This window comes from Dermacentor andersoni, chromosome 2, assembly GCF_023375885.2.
Source record: "Dermacentor andersoni chromosome 2, qqDerAnde1_hic_scaffold, whole genome shotgun sequence".
Classification (NCBI taxonomy): domain Eukaryota; kingdom Metazoa; phylum Arthropoda; class Arachnida; order Ixodida; family Ixodidae; genus Dermacentor; species Dermacentor andersoni.
Genome location: NC_092815.1, coordinates 11374707 through 11384293, shown reverse-complemented (window position 1 = coordinate 11384293; position 9587 = coordinate 11374707). Strand labels below are relative to the sequence as shown.

Below are 9587 nucleotides of genomic sequence, written 5' to 3'. Positions count from 1 at the left end.
CTGCCCAGTCCTGATTAAAAGCATTTGCGCTTGAATGGGCTGATATGAAGTGCAACAAAATGATGATGATGAGAGAGGGAGCTACTGGCTTCAGTCTGCTGGATGATCATAGAAAAGTTCATTTTTCCGGAAGAGGGAGAGGGGGGGGGGGGGGCGACCAGCTCTCCTAACTCCACCCATGTGTGTGTTATGTAATGGTGTATTCGGACAGGACCGTGCGGGAGACGAAGCGGAAGTGGTAGACTGTCTTTTGGAGCTGTGACCTTTGCACCAGCCTGCGTGAATATCACTAACTTTTCTCCATGTAAATAGTTGTACATGCATTTATGCATCGGGCTTCCTCTTCGTAACATTTGGCGGACACAATGGGAGTGCAGCTGCGCTCGTATTGTGTACTTCCTTTTGTCTTTCATCCGGGTTGTGCTGCCCACCAATAGAAACATGTTCAATCACCAACTCGCCCAGTTTGCCGTGTGAACATACAGCAACATATTCATTCTCAAGGCATAGGCTATCCATACCATTACAAATAATTGTTAGTTGGCTACCTCCTTCTCTTTAAAATATAATAAGCTTTGTCCTGTGTACATTTAAATATATTGTGTCTGTGCTTAGTATTCACAGTGGAAACTAAAAATAAATGTTGAAGTGAAAAAATATGGGTGAAGCCGGTGCTTCTCATGTGATTGTCCTCCTATTGTTATTATTTGCAGAAATAAAGTGAAAGCATGAATATAAAGGTGTGCATGTCCGTGCCAACAATGATGCAGTAAGCTTTTAGCTGCACTAATATTTTAACTGAAAAGGTAGAGGCAACTGAGAAGAAAGCTCAAAGGATGTGGGTAACAGAACTTTGGTAATGATGCTTAGGGAGGTGGGGCTTCCTCCAGAAAACTTCGGAGAGGGCTCAGGCCCCTGAGTCCCCCCATCGTCGAAGCCTATGTAGATGATATTGAATGGCTTAGTCACTGGCCTCTAGCACATGCCTGATACTAATGCTAACTATCCTTATGTTTTTTTGGTTTCTAAGTGTTAATGCAATAAATTTTTACCTCTTGTTTCAGATCAGGTTACATCTCGTAAACTGCCATAGCATTATCATAGCTTTTGCTTAAATGCTATCTGACTTAAACTCTACCCAGGAACTATGTTTGCATAATGTACACAGAAAAAAAAAGCAAGAAGCACTTAAACGGACTGTCTACCATTTTTTAGGGATCTGTCTTGTAGTGCAGCAGAAAACCTACAATTTGAAGTGTCTAAACGTGCAGTGGTTTCTTTAGAAAGCACATAGAAATTTTTAAAACAGAATTTTTCTGTCTGCATAGTCTCTTGTTAAAGCTGTGTTCTACAGACATGACAATGCTGATTACTGTACATGACGGCAATCACGGAGGCCATTCACCATGACTCCGTTTGTTCATCATGTTTATAGAGTACAAGCATGCTCGTTTTTGTCAATGTGACACACAATCTTCTCATTTCCACCAGAATCCAAAGACATGTTCTAAACTTCTGATCCGCAGACAGTCCTTTAAAAAGCAAAGAAAAAATGTGCTTGCCTCACACAATGTTAGGAGGAGCGTGATCAGGCTGGAAATAAACTCAGTGATAATTCACTTGATAGAATTCTTACCATTCTGTGCTCTAAAATATGGTTCATTTATACATCTTTCTGGCATTCAGTACAATTGCTCCAAGATGTAACATTCAGTATCTGAAGCCAGTTGCATTTCAAGTTTACTCAAAAGATCTGATGGTATTTGGAAGAGAACAGTGCAGTGGTGGAAAATACATGCAGTAGCAAAAGGTACTTGCCAAAGACTGGACTAAAAATCTGTTATGTTGAAGTTGCCGTGGTAAAAATCTGTGCCAAAGTTCCTGCACTAAAAATCTCTTGCTATTCATGGATTACAAACTCCCTCAAAGATACACCCTATTGAGTTAGAAGACTTGCAATTATCACTAGCTGTGTAGCTGAATAAAGTAGCAGCATTACATAATTGTGTTTTGGTTTATTTTGCAGTGAATGGTGCCTAATTTAACTTGTTCTCACTTTCTTGTTCCCTCGTTTCCAGGGTGGCAAGGCTGCTAATTTTGATCCATTTATACCAGCAAGCTGTGCCAAAAGTGCATAGGCGCTCATCAGAAGAGATTCATCCTCTCATGACTAATAAACCCATTGTATTATAAGGCAGTAAAGAAGCACGGTACTATTGTTCTTTCTATGGCACGAGTTTACCTCTTGTTACCATGACAGATTGCGGTTGTTTACGAGTTGTTGCATAGTGCATGATATATGTGTGTACCGTATAGACTCTTGTAAGAGCCGCAACCATGGAAGGGCCGCACCCCCAACTTGGCAGCCCAAAATTAGGGAAAAAGGATTTCAACAGTGAAGCAATCGCATTCGGTTCCTCGATGCTGAGCGCGTGCATTGGTGAATTTTCGCTCGCTGTCTACTTGCGCAAGCCACTGCTAGATGGCAAGAGCTGCACGTTGACCTCTTATGCAGCAGTACATCTTGGGATTCACGGTGTGCACAGGTCAAGGCTGCGCTGGCACCAGTTTTACGAAAATGTTCGGTCCTGGGTAAGGGCTGCACCTCACCAAAATTGTGCAAAAAAGTGCGGCCCTTACACAAGTGTCTATGTGTGAATTTATCTGCCCAACCGCTTCAGGAGGTGCAAGAGCCAAATAATAAACATACATGGAAAAGTCACTGATCGTAGATTATGTCGAAGTGGAGATGCCTTATGAAAAGTAAAAGTTGGAAGTGAACACTGCAGAATGTAGGACTCTGTGAAGACACTAGATATTTTGCGCTGTTTGCTTCCAAGTGTTATGTACCAACTAACTCACATGCCCAAAAGAAAGTACAGGTTGATATAGCCAGCTATATGCCAAGCATTAATGAGGAATGCCTTTTACAGAAGTGTTCTACATCTGCTCTTCATCCCTGTATGCATTGAAAAAGATTTCCCCGACTTCTTGCACAGGCTGAAAGGTGCTGGAGTCATTGACTTTGCAAAGGTATCATCAGGTCAGGGGTCACTCTCATCAATAATCCGTCAGCATCTGTTCAGAACCAGCCAGTTGCTGAGCAGAGACTCTAACTTCATGAGGAAAAGCAGACTATTGAAAAACACCTGGTGTCATCTAATGTCTGTTTTACATGCAAACGAAGGCGTGGTGGTGGTCGCGGCGGCTGAGCGGCACTGCAGCGTGCAGACACACCTTTGTTTCACGTGCTTCGTTTTGGCATGATGCGTGCTGCTGTGATGCACAGTGTTGCTTATGGAAAGCGCCCGTGAGCAGCGGGTTTCAGCGATCTTCAAGAGCTGCGCCTTGCTACACATTTCCATGTTTTAGCGTGCTTGAGCTGCGGGCTTGATTGGTGTACTAAGTTGGTGCTCCACTTTCATGCTTGTAAATCTTGCAAAAAATAAAAACACTGTGCATCAAATGGTTAACACAAGTTTTTTGTTCACATTTATGTCTCTTTTAGCTCTTTATAGGCGGCAGCTTAAATGTCTTGCTAAGTACACGCACACAGAATTAGCCCCATGGAAGCAAATGAATGGGCTGGTTCATATTACCACGATCTGGGCTTGAAGCACATGCACGTCTGCCAACAACGGCTCTTGTTTACGAATGCCGCAAGGCGTTCGGGCGCCATCTCCGCCACCCCGATGCAAAAGGCCTATGGACGGCTTTCAAAGAAGCTCGCGTTCCTTTTCACCTCTAGGCATCCGAGTAGAGAGGCGGCAGCCCTTGTAGAGCTCGGGGTACGTGACCTTCTAACTGAGGAAACAAGACCACGCAAAACTACGAACACGCTAGCGAGGAGCAAGAACAAAAAAAGATGCCTACGTGCGCTGCGAACAAAGCGTATCGACTGCCGTTTCGTCCCGCCTTTCTGGACCCATATAGGCTCACCATCGGGGGAAAGAAAGAGGCAAGAACGGGAAAATAGCATGTGCAGACAATGTGGCTTCAAAGAATCGAACTAAAGAATTACAGATGGAAACAAGCAGTAATTCTGATGCACCAACAGGCATGGCCTATTCGAGCGATGACGGCATTTACTTTATGGAAGCTTCCATCACTTGCGACGACGAGTACCTTCAGCTTCAGTCCGTAATTTCTTCCCAAAAAACCTTCCACTTATCTTCCCGAGCAAGTGGACACTGCACAACATGACTGATGAACAGCTCATTGTAGACCGGGCGAGACACTGCAAACTAGCACCCGACATCGTCTACTACAAATGTCATCTGCTAGAACCGTCTGCTTGAGTGGGCGAGTTCCCCGGTTCTCCACGCCGCCCGCGCTTCGGCCACGTGATCTTAACATCACTGCTCAAGGCGCTCCGCCATTGGTTGCTGCTCTCGCTGCTCGGAAATTTTCCCAAATTTTGCAGTCGTGATCGCAGCAGCGCGCACCACTCATAACCTTGGGCAAACAGAAACCACAGAATGGTTTACAGACACCATGCTTTTATCGAATACATACAGTGAATGCCCACTGCGTGCAGTTGCCGCGATGCAGTTCGAAGTCGCTCGAACTGGCTTCCTGCGTGAAAGGTCGGCTATCCCTGAGTGCGAACTATGCGAAATATGTTCTTATGGTGGGCTGTCTGTATAACGAAATGGAGCATAACAGGAGGAAGCCTCAATGTAGAGATTGTACGGGTTGCTGGTGACCGACTGCGCATCTGCAGGCATTTCCACACAATGTTTCGCTTTCGCTGTGGGCGCGTTTTCGCACGGTGACGTGAACTTTAGGCAGCAGAATATGAGCATTTGACAGTACACAAGCAACCATTGTTGTTTGGAAGCTATCAGAGCTTTTCAAAAATAATTTCATTATAACTAGGGACTTTGACGCCTACGGCTACTTGTGATGGGCTGTCACGATTCAATATCTTTTTTTTCGTCTCTTCTGAATTCTTGGACATTGCAATATCACTGTTTCTTAAGTTGCATCGCAATACATGTTTATCGGTCTTCTCAGCAAACAATGTCCCACTACTTCTTTTTCTTAATCCAGTATACATTCACTGTTTGGTGCTAGCACAAACATGAGCATATGTCATGCCTTTTTTTAATGTGCTTCTTACTGTTCCCTTTCCATTTCAGTGCACTTACCATTATCAAGGATCAACACGTTCATAGATAAAAGCTTCATGACATTAGCCGGGCAGCGCGCGCAGGCGAACGCCTCAGTGTGCTCTTTCTCCTACTCACTGAACATCGCCGTCCCGACGCCGTAGCAAAAATCTTCTTTGCAGAAGTGCTTGCTGCACACCTGGGTTGTACACCTGCACACCTGGGTTGATCTAAGCTTCATGCAGCTTCTTGTCCCGCGGGTACGTACGATGCTGACACCTGGCTCCATAGCGTACGTGCAACACCGAGCAGTAGCCTATCATGTTGGACACTTTCGAAGGCAGCCAGTATCTATTATAGCGCTTGCAAGTGTTGTCAAGTAGACACCCGAAGTGTGAAAACCTCGCCACTTAATCAGAACTGCAGTGCAGGTGGGACTTAAAACTTTAGTTTTTAGGTCGCTTCGATCGGCGCTTCCGAAGCAGCCAACGCGTCCGCCGTGTCCACGTGATCCCTTATACCACGTCATGCTGTCAGCAGCGCCAGCTTTTCCAGTGGTGTAGCTCGCTCCCAATTGGGAAATGAGGCTTGCTCACGTGACGGGCGCCACATCGTTTCTGGCCCAAAATCGCTTGCATGTGAAGCAGGTTTAAAGCAATGATTGAGCGTTTCCAGGGGCCCAAAGGCTGGCCTGGCTGAGAAGAGCATTGAGGACATTGGGTCTGGCCAGGTGTTTCTGACTAATGCTAACTCTAGCCTTACTAAAACATAACTAAGCAGACAGCTGTCAATAAAAAGAATTATAAGATGTAAAAAGCAACGCCTCGGCAACTTCACTCAATTAGAAACGAATCACATCAGACTTTGTGAACAGGTTTGTTGTCTTCATTTAAATTGAAGAAATACTCAAAATTAGGCTTCCCTTTTATGTGTTTAGATGCATAGCAAGATTGTTTTACAGCAAGCAAGTACTTTCTGGAATGATGCTTGTGAATTTTAAGTGTTCAAATGTGCCTAGGAGGTATCAAGCAGTTTGCATTTCTTTAGTCCAAAGTGCTATGAAATCTGTATTTAGGTGCTCCAAAAATTGCTCCAAATCTCAGTTCATCAGTGGCACCAGTGTAATATACTCTGCAGCTGTACACATTTGTTGATTCTGAAGATGCAAGTATTAAACGGTGCCTGAGAGTTAAGGATGAGACATATATACCCGAAAGAAATGTTTATTTTCTATCTAAAAGGGCAAGACACATTGAGAATAAGAATAATCAAAATAAATACATATCTTGCAGACACTTTTTTAGAAATAGAAAAACATGAGGCAGAAAACGAAGTGGGCTTCACCCCAAATTTGCACAGACTGCTCTCGTCGTCTGTGAATTACAGGTGTATATTTCATTTTCTCTACATCACGTGTGTGAAACTACTGTGGCCAGAGATATTGCACCGGTCTGTCACCTCTAGCCAGCTTTCAAAAGAAAATGGGTGGCATGCCAAACTTCTTCCTCGTCCTGTATTCCTGCTCTAACCCAAAAAAATGATGCTTGCTGTCTGTCATTGAGTGTTGGCCATAGACATTCAGCCAGAAAACCTATCCTTAAAACTGAAACTAGGAAAGAAGAAAAATGTTTTCTCATATGCTGTCTGTAAGCAATACTTGTTCAGAAAGGATTAAGGTTTGAAGTATGCATCATGGTATCATTCTGAGCACTGTTGTCATTATGAATTTGAAATGGGGAATTTTGTCGTTGTATGTGGTCAGAATACCTGAAATACTGTACAAAGTTTTTCTAGCTTGATTCCAAGACCCTGGTAGCACTGCTGTTCTTGTGGTTAGAACAAGTGTGGTGTTTAATGTGAACTATCTGGCCACAAGCCTTCTTGGACTTGGTGCAGCCAGGAGTCGTTTGCGTTAAATCAAATTGAGGGGTTCAACTTTTCGAAGCCACAAGTGGGCTATCATGCAGGACGCCATAGTGGGGCACTATATGTTTGATCACATGGGCTGCCGTGGACATAAATCTATATACACAAGCATTTTGCATTCCGCCCCCATTGGAATGCGACCACCGGGACTAATAATCAAAAAGGAGACCTTCTGTTTAGTAGCAGGACACACTGAATCATTGTGGCTGGTAAGAGTCTGGCTGTTAAATCTTGATGTGTTTCGCCTTTTCGAAAGCTTGCAAACACCTTCTCTATCTTTGATACCGCAGCTGGCAGCATTTTGTCTTACTTTAACAAGAAGTGAACTTACTTTTCTTATAGGTTGCACATTGGGCTAGTTGGTAATCCATGATGAGCAAAACACTTAATGCGAAGACCTTAGCACCATGTAGATGTGCGGTCTGTGTCATTCGTGTGCCCAGTATCGGTTGTGCTATGACTAATTACCTTTCTCGAAGAGTTTTAAGGTAAAATCGCCATAGTGTATTTCCTTAACCCTTTGACTGCCAACTTTTTTTCTGACTTCTACACAGCACCTGCTGGGTTTTCTTCGCGTTTTGGTTCACTGGACATTTGATGCTTGTATGGAGGCTAGTTTTTTGTTACGAGATGTCCCATTTCAGTATTTGTGAACAGCTCACTAATTCCTTCGACTGTCATAGTCCGGACAAATGAGAACATGCCACACTGCTCATGGCCACAAGTGCCATTTCGATACTAAGTCCCGGCCATCTTTAGACTTTTTTTTTTCTCTTGTTGGCTCAGTGTACATTTTATGCTACATAGAAACTGGTTCTCCATTATCGATTTCTTCCGATTCATAATTCATTAAGTACTCGTACATCTCTCCGCCTGTCAAAGTGCGGACGAACCTGACGTACTGGTTTGTCATGGCTGGTTTGGCGTGACAGAGTGATAAAGGACTGAGACAGTTGCTTCACCTGCAGTCAGAAATTTAACTTAGAAGATTTTTGTGTGTCTAGGTGACTTCTCCATAGATGGTACAGCCGATACACAATGCTATTTTTGGCACGGGTTGCTTCTGGAAAGGTAGGGAGTGCACTGAAAACACAAAACGAGTATACTTGGGAGTGGCAGGGGCTGTGCAAGGGTGGCTGCTTATATCTTGAGAGTGGAAGTCAGAAAGGTAAGAAGCACGCACATTCGTTTCTAAAAGGACAACTTTATTGGGGGTGGTGCCATTAATATCTTTCAATAACAATAGCCAGCAGCCTTTATACCTTCCACTGCCGGATCCAGTGACTGTGGGGCAATAGTATACATGCACTGACAAGCTCCAAAAGTGCAGGCACAAGAAACTTGGGAATTATCAGAATATCTGCAGACATCATTAGCACCTTTTTCCTGGGATTCCTCTGCACTTTCAGCAGTGCTTCATCTTGTTTTGTGATTGCAGGCCCCAAGAATGTTGTTTTTTTTTTCCCTTTTTTTTCTGTTCTTGGTTGTCATCTTAGAGCTATATGAGTGTGGGAGGCAGAATTTGTGGCATGGCATCTTCGGCAGTTAAGCCTTTTTCTATCTACACGTGAATGAATTAGTAGTGCCCACGGAGCTGTTCTCAAATGTTTTGTTTGCGCACCGGTGATACCCAAGGCCAGGAAGATTTCCATTGCTAAAAAAGCCCAGGTTCTTCCGTCACTGGGAAGAAGACTGCTTTAGGCCCCTCCTTGAATTCTTAGAACCTTGCTTACATTTCAGAGCGAAGGAATAGGTGTACTTATTGATTTTCTTTGGCGGAGAAATACTGCCATTAGTTGATCATGCCTCCTATAATTTGGGGCTTGGAGATGGACTTTTTCCTCGTGGAATATTTTCTCTCACTCATTTTCTCCTCGTGGGAGCTTCTGCATTCCTTAGAAAATTCTTTAAACACAATACAAGAGACCTGTTGCTCCTCACTGCACAAACTGATGGTTAGCACAGAGAAGTATATTTGACTTCGCATGTTTCACTCCTTGTTCCTAACTCGTACTGTCTGCCACAGGTAGCAGATGACGTGCACTGCTCAGCACCATTCTGCTAACTGCAGCATCAACTTTGTGTCATGATTTGGAGAAGTAGTGAACTACGCTTCAGACATATCTGTCGGTGCACCTACTCATCTAGCCACTGTAACTGTTCGCTGCCGCCGTCATTTCGTCTTCCCATCGGACAAGGGACACCAGAAACATTTTAAGATTGAAGATAAAGAAAGTTTATGTACAAGTAAGCATCCAACATGCCGAGCACTGCATACTTGTTTAGAACCTGGTGAGGGATCGGGAACTTTGTTATAAGAGTTCGGTTGCACCTTCCTAACCACCTTGCAACAAATCACAATGTAGGATTAGACTAATTTCAATCTGAGATGCACACATTTGTTTCTCTATGTTTCCGTTAACACTGTCAAAAAAAGAAATAAGAGGGACAGAAAAGGCACAGGTTGTAATTCTGCGAACCTTTAAGATAAGATGGTCAATTGTCACAGAACCAAGAGTGCATGTCTCAACCAGAAATGTCTGTTCTGTA

At 43.8% G+C, this 9587-nt stretch overlaps 1 protein-coding gene across 3 annotated transcripts in view; it reads left to right on the top strand.

Moving 5' to 3' along the window:
- Positions 1-2228, top strand: part of MBD-like (methyl-CpG-binding domain protein 2) — a 25696-nt gene extending 23468 nt beyond the window's left edge. For all 3 annotated transcript variants that reach the window (XM_050190162.3, XM_055077547.2, XM_055077548.2), the window contains one exon: positions 2079-2228. The gene's annotated coding sequence lies outside the window, so the exon portion shown is untranslated. The remainder of the gene's footprint in view (positions 1-2078) is intronic.
- The last annotated feature ends 7359 nt before the right edge of the window (positions 2229-9587 follow it).